General features: G+C 43.0%; 1 protein-coding gene across 9 annotated transcripts in view; it reads right to left on the bottom strand.

The window, feature by feature from the left end:
• The window catches only part of NEDD4L (NEDD4 like E3 ubiquitin protein ligase), a 365125-nt gene that overhangs the window by 156747 nt on the left and 190980 nt on the right, over positions 1-17398 (bottom strand). The window lies entirely within an intron of this gene.

Below are 17398 nucleotides of genomic sequence, written 5' to 3'. Positions count from 1 at the left end.
ACATAAAAAACAAATCAAAACAAAACCCTAGAAAACTAAAGCCTAGAAAGTCAAGAGAGATTTGCCTAAAGTTATAAATTTGAGTAGTCTAGATTAAAGTTCAGGTTTCCCGACTACAAGTCCCAGAATTCCTTGTACACATCACATTATCTTTAATCATTATTTCCTTGGGAAAGGAACTTTTAGCAAGATGTATATTTCAAAGGATTACTGCGGACTATCTACTAAGAGGTTAAGTCTAGTCACACTTTCAAGTATTGCTAGCCCTGGGGTAGCTCAAACCTAATCAAAATATCACTTTGCAAGAATTTAGGGTATAGAAGAATTTATTTTCCTTCATACTTGAGACCCTGAAAATCATAAAAAGGGCTCTCATGTATTCAATCTCTAAATTCTCACTTATCTAGTTATGTATAGCCAAAAACTGATTGCTATCAGTTCATCAGATTAACTTTATGTAATTTCAGAACTGCCCGTTAGTGGCTATACTATGACTATTAACCCTTATTTTGCAATGTCTAAGATATTTCCAAAGATTACATCAAGTATCTTAAATGCTGAGACTGTACTGATTTCTATTTGATATTTCAAATAATAAATATGCCATGAAATCCTTTCACAAGGAAGTATGATAAAAGTTTGGTAGTAACAAGGCTATACTCAATATCTAAAAAATCAAAAGTCTGAAAAATATTGTTAGTACACATGTGTGTGTTCACGTGTGTATTTATTACCCATAAGATGTATCTGAATGGAAGCTACAAAACATATCCTAAAAAAATTAGCAACATGATTTGTTCAGTTATACTCCATTATGAGTAAATATTTTTTATTTTTTTTTACGTTATGGTTTGGAAGGTATTAGTTAATCTTGCCTCTTTTCTGTAAACTGTAAACCTTTATTTGGTTAAATAACATCTAAGCGGATGCACCTACTTCTCCTTCTATGGACACCCTCAGCCTTAGAAAAAGATGGATCAAGAGCCGGCACCTAGCCCATGTCAAAGCTCCCATAAGCACCTTCCTAATGGGTGCCCATGGGCTGGCAGATCAATCAGGAGTCACTTTCCAGGGGAGTGAGGCTCAGGCTTTAGCATATCAGATTCACCTGGGGGAGGGGGTGATTAAAACACAGATAACTGGGCCCCGCTCCCAAATCTGAATGCAATCCGGGGTAGAACCCAAGAATCTGCATTCCTAACACATTCCCAGTGATACCAAGGCTCCTGATCCAGGAACCACACTCAGAGAACTACTGTTCTAGATGGCATTTGAAAAGAGTATTTTCTAGCTACAGAAACTAAATTTTCAATTTCCAGCCACAATCTATTGCTTATAAAAGAGCTCAAGGCCTGATGATCATGTTACCTCCAGATAACGTGCCGTGGAGATGCATGCAGAACACACGTGCACAAACACGCACATACAGAATCCACAGTTATAAAGAATACCATAAACTCTGTTGCTCTCATTTTTATGCCCCTCAGCTATCATGATTGCCGGCTATTATATAACTGCAATAAAGAGCTAAGCATTTCCTGTAATAGAACATCCACATTCTTCCACTGGTGGTTCATTTACCTCAGTCTGTATCCCTTGAATAGCTCACAATAATTGACACATGCAGCTGGGGACTGTGGGTGGGATACTTAGGTGTGGGACACCATATCTTCCAGCAGTAATAAAGAAGTCAGGTGGGAATATGTAACATCTTGAGTGCTCATCCAGGTAGGTACTAAGGTATGATCAACTCTATGGAAGATCGATTAGGAAACTTCCTGAAAGAGAGTTCAGCCTGAAGAGAGAACCAAAGGCCAACATCTTGGAGCTGGCTACAGGACAGTAGGATGTAAGCTCAAGGGGAGGAGAGGGTTAGGCGCAGTGGCTCACGCCTGTAGTCCCAACCGTTTGGGAGGCTGAGGCGGGTAGATCGCTTGAGCCCGGGGGTTCAAGACCAGGCTGGGCAACATGGCGAAACCCCATCTCTACAAAAAAATACAAAAAAAATGTAGCTGCGTGTGGTGGCATGCACCTGTAGTCACAGCCACCACAGAGGTTGAGGTGGGAGGACTGCTTGAGCCTGGGAGGTGGAGGCTGCAGTGAACCGAGATCGTGCCACTGCACTCCAGGATGGGCGACAGAGTGAGACCCGGACAGAGTGAGACCCTGTCTCATTCATTCATTCATAAATAAGAAGAGGGGGAAAACGGGTGCCCAGATTGCTCTCAGGCTCCTCCTCCCTTTCAGCTGGTACTTAACCACTCTTAACTTCAGCCTGCTCATGAATGAAATGGGAATGACAATTCCTAACTCAGGCAGTTTTTGCAAAGACCAGAGAAAATCATGTATTAATACTAGTACCCAGCACCATTCCAAACATACAATACAAATGCCCCATAAATGACAGCCAAGGTAACTGTTCTTTGCTTCCTCTCTTAGGAGACGTGTGAGGTTCTCTGTTGCTCCTTTTGACTCCTAACTCCTGCTACAATGACTGATTTGACACTGATTACCTCACAGTACACACTGGGTGCTGGCCAACTGCAGCATGCTACGTATTCCACGCCTCCTCATTATTCATACAGTGTGGAGGTCCCACGGGATCTGGGTAGAGATGATCAAACTGGGACTCTTACTCACAATGAAGCTCACCAGAATTCACTCTTGGCATCAAGTTACCGTTCTAGTGGCTGCTGCTGATACAACTCAGGGCTAGCATGAATATGACTCTCTAGGAAGCTCAATGCTACGCAAGAACATGTAGATTACAAGGCAAATTCTATTTTGCAAACTTTTTGTTTTCTCTGCTTAGTGAAGCTGCTTAGACGTCATATTCTACCTTTCAGTCTTTCCAAGGAGATAGTAAACTGGTACTAGGATTCAAGCAACCTTCTATTTCCTGAGTGCCTACTATATGCCAAGAAAAGAGACAGGTTCCAGAAACAAAAGACACTGTCCCTATCCAGTTGAAATGGAACATAGAGAAATGAAAACATGATTGTGACAGAGTGTGCCAAGCACCCGGGAAAAGAGCAGTTAGCAGCAGTGGTCCCTGACTTCCTGTGCAAATCTGGGTACCTGGCCCCACCACAGACCTGCTAGTCAGAATCACTAGGAGTCTACATTTATTGAGTGTCTCATGTGATTTCTATGCACTGGTCCATCCAGATACCACTGCCAGATGGAGTCTGAAGGCACACATAGAACCGGGAGGCATGAGGTGGAAAGATCACAGGCAGAGCTCCAGTGATAGGCTGGAGCTGGGGTTCCGAACATTAAAAAGTCTGGCATGGCTGCAGTCAGGAGGGCTCAGGGAGAAAAGACAGATGGAGAGGGAGCCCAGGCTCAAACCACAAGGAGTCGGCCATTCCTGCAGAGCTCAAACCCTGGGTCTTCATCAATTAGTACATGACTTTGGGAAACTTACATAGCCTCTCTGTGCCTCAGTTTTACCATCTATGTAATGGGTATAATAGTAGCACTTCCCTTATAAAAAGCCTGTTAGAAGACAAATTATAATAGTGCTTGACAGGAGTATAGTGAGCACTTAATAAATGTTAGCTGCTGGCTGGGTGTGGAGGCAGGCGCCTGTAATCTCAGCACTTTGGAAGGCCGGGGTGGGCAGATCACTTGAGGTCAGGAATTCCGGACCAGCCTGGACAACATGGTAAAATCTCGTCTCTACTAAAAATACAAAAATTAGCTGGGTGTGGTGGTGTGCATCTGTAGTCCCAGCTACTTGGGGAGCTGAGGCATGAGAATCACTTGAATCCAGGAGGCGGAGGTTGCAGTGAGCCAAGATTGCACCACTGCACCTGGGTGACAGAGTCAGACTCTGTCTCTAAATACATACATACATACATACATACATACATACATACATACATAAATGTTAGCTGCCGCCATCATCCTCCTCATCGTGGAGTTGTCTAAATACAGAAAAATCATGATCATATTCATTAGAAGGAGATAAGACAGCAGGCAGTGAGACCCAATGGAAGGCCTCCGCGCTGAAGAATAAGAAAGCTCTGAATGCAGAGGTGGCAAAAATCAGAAAGGACTGACTACTCATCCAAAGGTGGACTCAAAAGAACAGGGTGGCCAACTGAATGTAGCAGGTAGGTGGGTTAGGAGGAGAGGGAATCCATGCCAACTCCAGGTCTCGGGCGTCTTGACAAATTGTGCCATTACACACGGGGCCCTAGAATCTTCTGCTCCATGTTCATAATGATGTATTTGTGTGTAAGTGTGCAAGGGCCTACCAAATAATGATGGCCTGAACTGTCTGTCCTCAGGGGATCCTAATGATTTAGTGCTATTCCAACAAGAAGTTTGAGCATTGAGCCTGGCCTCCAAATCCACGTCAAGGTTGGGCAGACACCAAAATGCACCCTGAAGGATCTCAGGTTCCTCAGTATTTTTCACTGAGTAAACAAAATCCAAAAGAAAAACCACTTGGGAGGTTCTAGCTGTTCACTCACAAGTAAGACACCTCACTGTCACATAAAAGATTACATCTGAAAAAAAAAATACAAGGGTGACATCACCTTAGAGATATGAGACATGCCAGGAACTGTGCATGAAATCAATGGCTAGGAAACAGACTCCCTGAACTAAAATGAAGTCATAAGGAGTCTGACAGATGCCAAGATACTCAGCAGGAAATCCTCAGGCACCTGCTCTCTCAGGAGAGGTCACCAAGAAATCCTGGTCAAAAATCCACACGGATTTTGCAAAATTTCCAAGGGAAAAGCTTTTCAATTGTTGTCTCTTTCATTCTCAACATAGAATCCAGTGCTGAAAATTCAGTTCTCTCTTCTGGGCCTCTGCTCCAGTTCTAATAGAGAGACTGCAGGCCTGCACTGATCTCAAGTGGGTTTAAAGAATTCAGAGATGGAAATCTTATTCAAGGGTCTTGTTCCACCTTCATCAACATGAAGCAAAAGACAGCACAGACGAGGTCATCTGTCAGGGAGAGTTGAGAATGAGATTTTCTGGGTTTGCTCCATTGCTCAACCCTTCTGGGACACACTCCACAAGTACAGTCGTCCTGACCAATCATTATTGGGGTAATGCTTAATCCTCTCCATTTGATTCACTGAAGTGTTCCATGTTCTTTCACACCTATTATTTGCTCATTTTTATCAGAATAAATAGTCTTTGCTGAGCTCCACATATTTTAAGGGGGCAGGGTCATAAGGGGAGAGGGGAGGGCAGGAGTTGCCTCCAAGGGGCAAAATGTCAAGGGGGATTACATTCAGTCTGCAGCCAGATTGCAATGACACCCTGCCTTGTCTACCTGCTATAGAGGTGTTCTTCCAAGATACTTGGATAACAGAAGAACAACGAGAAAGGTCTTCATTTTTCAAGTGTGCCTCCAGAGGGGTGTCCCAACCTTAACCACAGGAAGCAATAATTCTTTGCTGTAAAAGGAAGATGGTCAATATGGCACTGGGACAGCTTGCAAAAAGATTGTGTCTTTGCTCCCTATGGGCAAAGAGCAGAGGGCTCATGGATGCAGCATATTTCACAGCACTATACAGCAAATTTCTTTAGACTACCTGACACACTAAAGATTTAGCTAACCCACAGAAAGTTGCATTGCAAAACCTGTTATGTTAATGACAACTTGTTTTGTTGAAGGTTTCCTCATTCTTTTCCACTTTTACTGTTACCATCAAGTGTTACATAATAATTTATATCCTCAATAAAGTAATAACACTTATAAAACATTTATAAACAATATAGAAAAAATCTAGAATGTGTGAGAAGAAAAATATCCATGAATACATGCAATAATATTGAAACTGAAGTTTTTATCTAACAAATTGTCAAAGATTGAAAAAAGGTAATACTTTCTAAAGAGAGGCAGACATTTAATACTCTACTACTGGAAGGAATAATTATTATATCTTTTCTGGGAAACAACATGGCAGAAGTATCAGAAGCATTCAAAGGGTTGATGCCCTTTGATTCATCAAATTTATTTCTAAGGATTAATCCCAAAGAAGTAATCAGAGAGGCAGGTAAATATTTACTGGTAAAAGATACTCATTACAGCATCATATATAATAAGAAAAAATTAGAAGCAAACTTCCAGTCCAATAATTGGGAAGCAATTACATAAATTATGGTATAATCATATACTAGAATATTATAAACCACTAAAATCATGTTAGGCTAAAATGTTAATAGTCATTCTCTCTATATGATGTTTACAAATGGTTTATTTTTTCATTTATGGTTTTTATTAAGTTTCTACTGTAAGCAAGTACTACTTTTATGAGTATAAAAAAGTTATCAAAAAACTAATAATAGTTACATATACACTTCAATGAGGTACTGAACCCTGTAATTTCATGGCCAGCCTACATCTCAATAACAAACCCTAAAGGGCTTCAAATATTTTGTTTGCCCAGAAAATTGACTTAAATAGATGACTACTGAAAAATTTTGAAAACAAAACATACATATCTTTCAGTCCAAGATTTACTGAAAGGTATGAAGCATACTTTAAAATATATCACTCATCACCAATACTGGCAATGAGCCACTACTCTTAAATATGTACAATTTTCCAGCAAATATAAGAGATTAATGGGTTAGATTACAGTCAAATGCATTCTTCACCTAAGCAGCTAAAAAAGACATTAAAACTTTATTGCTTAGGCATAGTCTCTGAAGCTGCCGAAGAACACGCTTTTGGATACTTCCATTATGATGGTTTTATTGTTTGGAGCAACTAGTGGTTTACCTGCATTCTAAAACCTTCCCAGCCACTCGAGTCTTGAAATCTCTAGCCAGGACCAACTCTGGCCTTGCAGCCCCCCTTGCCATCCATAACTAGTCACTTGAGGGTCCCAACCTTGGGTCACAGAGACCCCTGGGAGCCAGGGGGCAACTGTATGTGCATCTATCTCTAACACATATATACACAGCTCTGATGATATCTATATAGCTATTTATATAGGCATCTATATAGAGATCATCAGAGCTGTGTATACATGTGTTGACTAATAAAATATGTGCTAATAAAAATTTTATTAATATGTGGTGAGTAATAAAAATGTTTAAATATTTAAGCTTAAATAGTTTGTTAAAAAATTTTGTTCCCTTATCTTTTGGTAGTAAAAATGTTGTTCAGTGGAAGTCACAAAAAGGAAAATTTCACCTATAAATTACTGAAATATCCCTTCAGTCACCAAAGAAAATGACAATCTGTGACTTGTCTTTATTGCCAGCATATTTTCTTATGCCTTTTCCCCATATATGTGCAACTACCAGAGGTTAAGAAAACAGCTCTTTCTTTTATGTTATTAATAATAGAGCCAAGAGAGATAGCAACTCATAAGGCTATAAGGAAATGGGGAAACAAAAACTGTTCCCTTTTTGGAAAGTGTTTCACAATTGATTTTATTCCTCAGATAGTCAAGGAGCATCCACCATACACAAGGGACTGTGGTGGGCACCAAAGTGGGGGGCGGGGAATAGAGGTAAACAGACACAGACCCTGCCCACAAAGAGGCTGTCTAACCCTCCTCCAGAGGAACCAAACTCAGACAATAGTGTTTCTAATGCAGATTTTGCCTTTGTGAAAGGTGGCGATATATATATTAAGAGCTCGAAGAAGCTGATAAATGACAATTATTATTGTTGTTGTTATTATTATTATTATTATTATTTGAGATGGAGTTTCGCTATTGGTGTCCAGGTTGGAGTGCAATGGCATGATCTTGGCTCACCGCAGCCTCTGCCTCCCAGGTTCAAGCTATTCTCCTGCCTCGGCCTCCCGAGTAGCTGGGATTACAGTCATGCGCCACCATGCTGGGCTAATATTGTATTTTTAGTAGAGATGGGGTTTCTCCATGTTGGTCGGGCTAGTCTTGAACTCCCGACCTCAGGTGATCCAACCACCTTGGCCTCCCAAAGTGCTGGGATTACAGGCGTGAGCCGCAGTGCCCGGCCAATGACGATTATTTAAGGATGATCTGAAACGTAGGAAAAACTATGAGCAATGGTCATAACTTCCAGGATCATTAAGCAGCTTCTGGGTGCCAGCACCGTGCCTGGTGCCTCAGAGACATCATCGCTCATCCCTACAACAACCTGGGCAAGGAAGATCTTAGAGTCTTCCTTTCATGGATGTGTAAAAGAAAAGGAATGGCTGTGAGACCAGGAGGCAAAGAAAAAAATTCCAAGACAAGATCACTGCAGTCAGTGAATACTTCCTCTCATGAGTGAGTCTGGGACGACACTGAGTGACCAGAACAGCCCACCTACTTCCCTCATGGTTAGAAGAAGAAACGTTAACCCAACCAGTACTTCATAAAATTTTTTTTTCTTTTTTTTTGAGACAGGGTCTCGCTCTGTCACCCAGGCTGGAGTGCAGTGGCAAGATCATGGCTTACTGCAGCCTCAACCTCCTGGGCTCAAGCGATCCTCCCACCTCAGCCTCCTGCGTAGCTGGGACTACAGACACACACCACCATGCCTGGCTAATTTTTAAAAATTTTTTGTAGAGACGAGGTTACTATGTTGCCCAGGTTGGTCTCAAACTCCTAGCCTCAGGCGATCTTCCTGCCTCTGCCTCCCAAACTGCTGGGATTACAGGTGTGAGCCACTACACTTGGCCAAAGACATATGTTTATTTTAATTTTAATTTGTATTTATTTTTGAGATGGAGTCTCACTCTCTCGCCCAGGCTGGAGTGCAGCGGCACAATCTCGGTTCACTGCAGCCTCCGCCTCCCAGGTTCAAGCGATTCTCCTGCCTCAGCCTCCCAAGTAGCTGGGATTACAGATGTGAGCCACCACACCCGGCTATAAAGACATACTTTTAATTGTTTAATTATATTTTATTCTTTCTATAATAAATTGGCTCCTTCTAACTCCAGTTTATAAAGTACACAGCCTTAAAAAAAAACACCCACAGAGACACAGATTGCACTGGAAAACAAGTATGGGGACAGACTTCTGAACTAATTATTCCCTTGGAACCCTGAAAGGCAATTCCTTGACCAGCCTCACCCATGTCCTTGCGACTGAAGACAGTTCTGGCCAAGCACAGGAACTATGAACGTGATGTCAAAGTGGAGGCAACACCGAGCTGTGTCTAACTGAAAAAGAGAGCAAGTTCTAACGGCAGGAACTACTCAGGGAATTCATCCTGGATTAACTAACCAGGGAAAAAAAGATGCTTATTTTAATTAATTCTGGCAGACATTGGTTCCCAGGACTCGGCTTGCACTTCACTTCCACTGTCACCGTATGCTCCTGGGATGCCAGGACTAGAGCTGACATGCAGAGGCACACGGTATCCCTTTTGCATTGCAGAGACGGACGCTGCTGAGCACCTATGTGTGTCCAGTGCTCAGGACAAAGGTCTAGCCAAGGGAGACACTTTTCAAATGAGTAAGCAACAATAAAACCTGTTAGCAGTGCCACACCGAGAGTGGGCCTCACAGGGTCAATGTACCGGACAGACGGTAAATTGCATGGTGGAGCTCACTGGTGTACAATTATGTGTACTGGTAAACACTTCCTGTGTACTTAAGCATCAACCTCTTTGCCACTGAGTGTTTATAGGAGCCAAGCACCGTCCTAAGCCCTTCCTGTACAATCTTTGAACACACCTGGGAACATTCTGGGCTTCTCGGTGGGAGAGTAACAACGGTGCCAGAAGTATCTCGGGAACTTATTCTACACTCAGCTCAGTTCTCACTGCAAAATCTGACTTGATTCTCACAGGCAAAATTGTCGGAGGGAAGAGATTCCTCCCTCACATGGAGTTAACAGGGGATGTGGCAGCTTCTAATGTCTGAACAGGCAGCCCCCCAGGTGACACCCATTCAGTGACACAGCTGCTGCTGATACACATTCCCAGGGGTACCAGGAAAGCCCTGAGGCAAAGATCTTGAACTTGGCACTGACCTAAACACAAACAAAGAATGGAGCAGCTTGTCTTGACCCATTCTCTATCTTATAAGATGGGGAACTATGTTCCCCCAGTATTTCAGAATGTGACCTTCTCTGGAAACAGGGTTTTCACAGAGGTAATCAAGTTCAAATGAGGTCACCAGGCACAGTGGCTCATGCCTGTAATCTCGCCCCTTTGGGAGGCTGAGATAGGAGGATCCCTTGAGCTCAGGAGTTCAAAGCCAGCCTGAGCAACATAGTGAGACCCTATCTCTATGATTTTTTTTTTTAAACTTAGCCAGGCATGGTGGCAAACACCTATGGTCCCAGCTACTCAAGAGGCTGAGGTGAAAGGATTGCTTAGGCCAGGGAGGCTGAGGCTGCAGTGAGCCATGATCATGCCACTGTACTCCAGCCTAGATGACAGAACAAGACCCTGAGGGAGGGAAGGAGGGAGGGAGGGAGAGAAGGAGGGAGGAAGGGGGAAAGGGAGGAAGGGGAAGGAGAAGGGGGGAAGGAGAAGGGGGGAAGGAGAAGGGGGGAAGGAGAAGGGGGGAAGGAGAAGGGGGGAAGGAGAAGGGGGGAAGGAGAAGGGGGGAAGGAGAAGGGGGGAAGGGAGGGAGGAAGGAAGGGAAAAAAAGAAAAATATTTTTAAAAGAAAGAAGGAAGGAAGGGATGGAGGGAGGCAGGAAGGGGGGAAGGAAGGAAAGAAAGAAACAGAGAGAAAAAGAAAGAAAGAGAGAGAGAAAGAAAGAAAAGAAAAGAAAAGAAAAGAAAGAAAGAAAGAAAAGGAAAGAAATGAGGTCATTAGGTTGAGCCCTGATCCAATATGACTGGTGTTCTTATGAACAGGGGAAAGGTAGACACAGAAACAAACAGGCACAGAGGAAAGACGATGTGAAGATACAACGAGAAGATTGTCATTTACAGGCCAAGGAACACAGAACGCTGCTGGCAAACATCACAAACTAGAAGAGCCAGAAAGGATATTCCCATAGGGCTCAGAGACAGCAGAATCCTGCTGACTCTTAATTTCAGACTTCTGGACTCCAACACCGATAGAAAATAAATTTCTGTTGTTAGCCACCTAGTTCATAGTGCTTTGTCATGGCAGGCCTAGCAAACTAATACTCCATTAAAGCCAACCTTTTTTGGAAACCCTTGGGAAAAAATGTGTTACAGAATTCTGACTTTTTGTCTCACTTTAGAAAGATAACTGATATGGTTTGGCTGTGTTCCCACCCAACGTCATCTTAAATTGTAGCTCCTATAATTCCCACATGTTGTGGGAGGGACCCAGTGGGAGATAATTGAATAATGGGGACAATTTTCCCCATTCTTGTGATAGTGAATAAGTCTCAAGAGATCTGATGATTTTATACAGGGTTTCCCCTTTCCCGTGGCTTTCATTTCTCTCTTGTCTGCCGCCATGTAAGATGTGCCTTTTGCCTTCTACCATGATTGTGAGGCCTCCCCGGCCATGTGGAACTGAGTACATTAAACCTCTTTTTCTTTATAAATGACCCAGTCTTGGGTATGTCTTTACCAGCAGCGTGAAAACGGACTAATACAATGACTCAGTGATTATTCCAATTATTATTATTATTATTATTAGTTTGATTATTCTGATTATTGCATAGCATCCCCAGTAGGGGATGGGGCAGGGCCCATAAGTGAATGTTAATATCTGTGCAGCAAGAGGCACAAAGAATTGAATGAAGTGTTATACAAGATGCCTAGAATGATCTCAAATCTGTTCACATCAGGTTTTGCTCTCAAATCAATTTCCTACAAACCTATAAAGATGTCTTTGGTTTTCAGGGCTTTTTGGACTTAGAAATGGCAGGTAAAGGTTCGTGGATCTGCCCTAAGAACGATTAAAATATGTGCCCTCCTCATGCCACCCTGCCAACCACGTTCAGCCTGCAGTCCAAAACACACGCCTACCTGTGAAATCCTAGAATTCCTCAGGGAGACCAAAGGGCAAAAGTTTCCCCTCAACTCTCAGAAAAACAACTTGCAAAATAAATGTTTAGAGAGTTTATCTTCAAGTCTATTAAATGTGCAAACAAACCACCAGACACCTGACTTTTCTGTTATTCTGAGTGCTGCACTTCTTGAAATTTTTTAAGTGAGGATAAAACAATTGTGTGATCACAGAAAGAAAAAACTATAATCAACAGAAAAAGGGCCACATTACGGTGATGCCCCCTATATCCCGACACAAGGGTGCCATAGGATGTGTATTTTCTCCAGTTACACAGATCAATTACGGCAGGTACCCATGTTTGGAACCCCTGGGCCCATGCATTATCAAGAAGAAAGGGAGTTTATAGAAAGAATGAAGCCCACATCAGCATTAAAAGTCTTGGCTGGCCCACCAGCATGAACTGTGGAATCCATTACTACACCTCTAAAGCTGGACACACACTGGAGATTTTTCCTTGTGTCTGATTCATCCAAAAAGGACACATTATTATATTTGGATCTCAGGGATCTCAGCCTGGTTAAATCCAATACAAATCTGAGGGCATTTTGATTTTTTAAAATCCTCTCTTTTTTTTTTAATTTTTATTATACTTTAAGTTTTAGGGTACCTGTGCACATTGTGCAGGTTAGTTACATATGTATACATGTGCCATGCTGGTGCACTGCACCCACTAACTCGTCATCTAGCATTAGGTATATCTCCCAATGCTATCCCTCCCCCCTCCCCCCACCCCACCACAGTCCCCAGAGTGTGATGTTCCCCTTCCTGTGTCCATGTGATCTCACTGTTCAATTCCCACCTATGAGTGAGAATATGCGGTGTTTGGTTTTTTGTTCTTGCGATAGTTTACTGAGAATGATGATTTCCAATTTCATCCATGTCCCTACAAAGGACATGAACTCATCAAGTTACTGTGTATGTTAGACTGGATATTGAAGGACTTCTACAGAGAGTGCAGAGCAAGCTCTGTAATAATTAGTAGAGTGTTGTTCCTACACACCCTGCCCCACCTCGTCAGAGCACATGCTTGAGCATTACAAGTTTTTGCCTCTAGATGACACTGTTTTATGGGCGTATGTTTCTCCCTGTCCCTGGGACCCTGGAGAAAAAAGTGCTAAATAATCATGGGGTAAAGGCACAGGGGACACATTAAGATAATTTACATAGAACAAAATGCACCTCTCCTATAATAGCCATGGAGTCAGACCTCTGTTATATTTAACCAGCAGAACACAGGGTCCTTCCTTTACTTTTGCCCTATGCTTCTGACTTTCTATTAGGTGGGAAATGGAGAATCCAATTTAAACCACTTGTTGGCCAGGCACAGTGGCTCATGCCTGTGATCCCAGCACCTTGGGAGGCCAAGGCAAGTGGATCATCTGAGCTCAGGAGTTTGAGACCAGCCTGGCCAACATGGTGAAGCCCCATCTCAACTAAAAATACAAAAAATTAGCCGGGCATGGTGGCTCATGCCTGTAATCCCAGCTACTTGGGAGGCTGGGGTAGGAGAACTGCTTGAACCTTGGAGGCGGAGGTTGCAGGGAGCCAAGATCAAGCCACAGCACTCCAGCCTGGGCGACCGAGCGAGACTCTGTCTCAAAACAAAAACAAAACCACTTATCAATAACAGCCACGTCTGTTTGGTTTTCCAAACAGGTCAATCTAGTATCTTCACAGTTTTCAGGGTGCTCAGCCCTGGTGTCTATTCACTCATCCTTCATGCTTTCCCCCCATGGCCTTGGAAATCTTTGATTCTTCCAGGCTCCAGGCAGCCAGCATCTCCTTTCCCTCAACTCCCCAGGATGAAGCACCCCCATAATAACCAGCCTCTCCACTCTCTGAATTCCTACAGTCTGAATACTTAGACCTCTCCCTTTTCCATGGAATCTTGTGTCTGTTGTTTGTTCCTTTTCTGTTCTTTTTTTTTTTTTTTTTTTTTTTTGGGATAGGGTCTCGCTCTGCCACCCAGGCTGCAGTGGCACAATCTCTGCAGCCTGGATCTCCTGAGCTCAAGCAATTCTCCCACCTCAGCCCCTGTGAGTAGCTGGGACTATGGGCATGCTGCCACACATGGCTAATTTTTTTTTTAATTTTTGTAGAGACAGGGGTTTTTCCATGTTGCCCAGGCTGGTTGAGAACTCCTGGCCTCAAGGGATCCTCCTGCCTCCACCTCCCACAGTGTTGGAATTACAGGTATGAGTCACCACGTCCAGACTTGTTTGTCCCTTTTCAAGTATGTAAATCTTAATTCGCCTAAACCGGCTGCACGTCACTCAGGGCCACTGTCCATGTCTTACGCTAGTGTGTCTTTTCCATGCAACCTTGTACAAAACGGGCCTTCAATTAACATTTCTTGGTTGCTTGACTTCTTAACACACACTATGATAGGTTACCTTCTTCCCAGGGTTACATGTTTGGAAAATAGTCTTGTCTGAGTTGCCAAAATGTGATATTCTCAGTGTGTTTACCTCATACCTGACAATGGCACCTCAGAATGTTGACCTTCTTCGGAAACAGGGTCTTCACAGAGGTAATCGAGTTCAAATGAGGTCACCAGGCACAGTGGCTCATGCCTGTAATCTCATACCTGATAATGAATAACTAGATGCAGAATTTATTTTCCACATAAATCTACTTTTCTTGAACTTGCTTCATTTTCCTCTTTTCTATAATGTAGGAAACACAGGGTCATTTCACATAGTGTCTTGAGTTATAAGCTCACATACACTCAAAGAAACAACAAAATGATTAAAAAAAAAAAAAAAAAGAAGCTTCACTGTGAACCTCACTTCTGCAACATTACCTGATACCAAAAACTGAAATCATAAGCCACTTTCGATTAACTAAAAGCATGAACATATTAACTGACTTATAGAGTTGATATCCTTGTGTGTTAAAAACAAATATTCAAATCAAAAGAACACAAGAAATACTAATGTTTGAGGACTAGCTTTGGGAGGAAATAATAAAACATTTAATTCCAGAAACCCTGATAAGGCTGTTAGTAATCACTTATAAACTGAAAGGGGAGTTCACATTTAAATACAGATCTTCAGCTCACTATGCACCATTATAATTTTTGTTTCCAGTTGCTTACATTCTTAGTGTCATTTTTCATGCTTTTTCATGTCTGCTGTTGATATTTTTCCAACCTGAAAAAGCTTTCCTTTTTCGTTTCTTTGTTTCGTTTTTTTGAGACAGAGTCTCACTCTGTCGCCCAGGCTGGAATGCAGTGGCACGATCTCGGCTCACTGCAACCTCCGCCTCCTGGGTTCAAGCGATTCTCTTGCTTCAGCCTCCGAGTAGCTGGGACTACAGGTGCCCGCCACCATGCCCAGCTAATTTTTGTATTTTTAGTAGAGACGGGGTTTCACCATATTGGCCAGGATAGTCTTGATCTCCTGACCTTATGATCCGCCCGACTCGGCCTCCCAAAGTGTTGGGCTTACAGGCATGAGCCACCGCGCCCAGCCGAAAAAGCTGTCTTTAAATGAAGTTGTATAAGCCTCAATCTAGATATGAATCTTCACATACCAAATAAACTATTAAACAGCTCTCAATAACAAGGATTGAGAAAACATTCATTGTAATTAACCTCAAATTTTTGTGCAGCTGATGTGGAATGAGATAATATTAAAGAGCAATGACAATTATATTAAGTACTGCCACTTGGGGATACAGCGAGCATTAGCACAAACAGAGACATGAGTTCCCCCCCCAGCTAGGTTATTAGGGGACAAAATGTGTGACAGATCACCGCAGGCAATGTGAGGGTGCACAGGGACTTTGTCACCGTGCCATCTGCTATGCTGGGGCAGCAGTTTGAAACCTGAGCAACTAATGTCCCGGGAGCATGCCTGCCTGCAGCGTGGCTCCTTACAAATGAGCCCAAGCCCTAACCAGACATGTGCCATCTCAGTGTAAGAAATGGCATTTGTGTGGAGACAACTATGTATTCTAGCCAAATATCACTAATGAATTGCTAATGACATTGACACTGTATATATTCTGCAGTCCATAATTCTGAAAAAATTCTAAAAGGTAAATAGGTCCTATAAAAAACACCAAAGGAAAACGGAAAAAAATCACCCTCTTCCATGGTTAGCAAAGTCGTTTTACCACAGAGCAGTGTTCTAGCACTTCACGTGCACAGGGATTGCCTGGGATCTGGTTAAAATGTAGTCTGATTGGGTAGGTGTGAGCTGCGCCCCAAGAACCTGCATTTCTAACAAGCTTCCCGGTGATGCCAGTAGAGCTGGTGGGAGTAGCAAGACTCTAAAGAAGCTCAAATACCACTCACTTTGCAAAGAATTCCAAGTGTGGAAGAGTGCATGGGCTCTCCCATAAAGAACTGAGACCTTAGGAATATCAAGTTGTATGTGGACACTCCCCAACGCTCATCCTGGGCCTCTTTTCACACTGCAGCTTTCCTTGGAGGGGGCTCACACCCTGCCTCCACACAGACCTCCCTGACTATTAAAGGCCAGGACCTCAGGCTTGAGCGCCAGGACCTCAGGCTTGAGCACCAGGCAAGCAAATGAGGGCCCCCTCCGGCCATCCCAACCTCACTGATTAAGCACCTTGAGGATAAAATTCACGGAAAGTCCCAACCTCGCCTTTTCCGTATCTTGTCAATGCAGCCAAATTATTAATCAAATAGCCTATGCCTCACCCACTCTGCACTGGTTCTTTGTAACCTACAACGAACTATTGTGGCACACACGGTCTGCCCAGCTCTGGCCCTATTCCATGTGCCTTATACATGTCGCCAAGTGGAGTGACTATGACTTTTAGTTCTCAGAGCACAGCATGCTTTCTCCTCTGCTAGAAATGTCCTGCCCCCACCTGGCATGCACATAACGTTAAAACAAGCTCTAGTGCCTCTGGGAAGGCTTCCTGGCCCTCAAGCTCCACTCCTGTTGGCAGAAGCCTATCAGTAGCGCAGTTGTTTACTTATGTGTCCATTTCTGCTATTGGTCTGGAAGCTCCTTGCGAACAGGGCCATGCGTTGGTCACTTGTGTGCATCACATTCCAGTCACACAGTGGGTCTGCAACAAAGATTGCTTTACAGGGCACTGACATGGCCCTAGGGTAGGTTAGGCAAATGGGAAATGGGGGTAATGGCTGGAGTGGGGTAGGGTAAATCTTGAGATTTATGGTAAGTAGATACTGGAAAATATCTGTCCATCATGAAGCATACACTTTTCACATGCTGGGCAAGAGCCAGCTCTATTATTTTAAGGTGTAATACTGCTCAAATTTGGGGTAAATTGGATAGAAATAAAATAGCCTTACTTGCTATTATCAGACTCACACTTGGTTATTTTTTTGATGTCACGACTGAAAAAAAGTTCAATAGCAATGGAGCAGAAGCTGAAAGAGAAGGATAATCTGCTCTTAGGGAGTTTGAACAAGAGGCAATTAATAAAGGATTAAGCTAAGTAAAACCACAGCAGAACATGTAACTGCAGCATGCTGAACACTGAAAACCAG

Source organism: Pan paniscus, chromosome 17 (genome assembly GCF_029289425.2).
Source record: "Pan paniscus chromosome 17, NHGRI_mPanPan1-v2.0_pri, whole genome shotgun sequence".
Classification (NCBI taxonomy): domain Eukaryota; kingdom Metazoa; phylum Chordata; class Mammalia; order Primates; family Hominidae; genus Pan; species Pan paniscus.
This window is presented reverse-complemented; position numbering and strand designations above follow the sequence as displayed.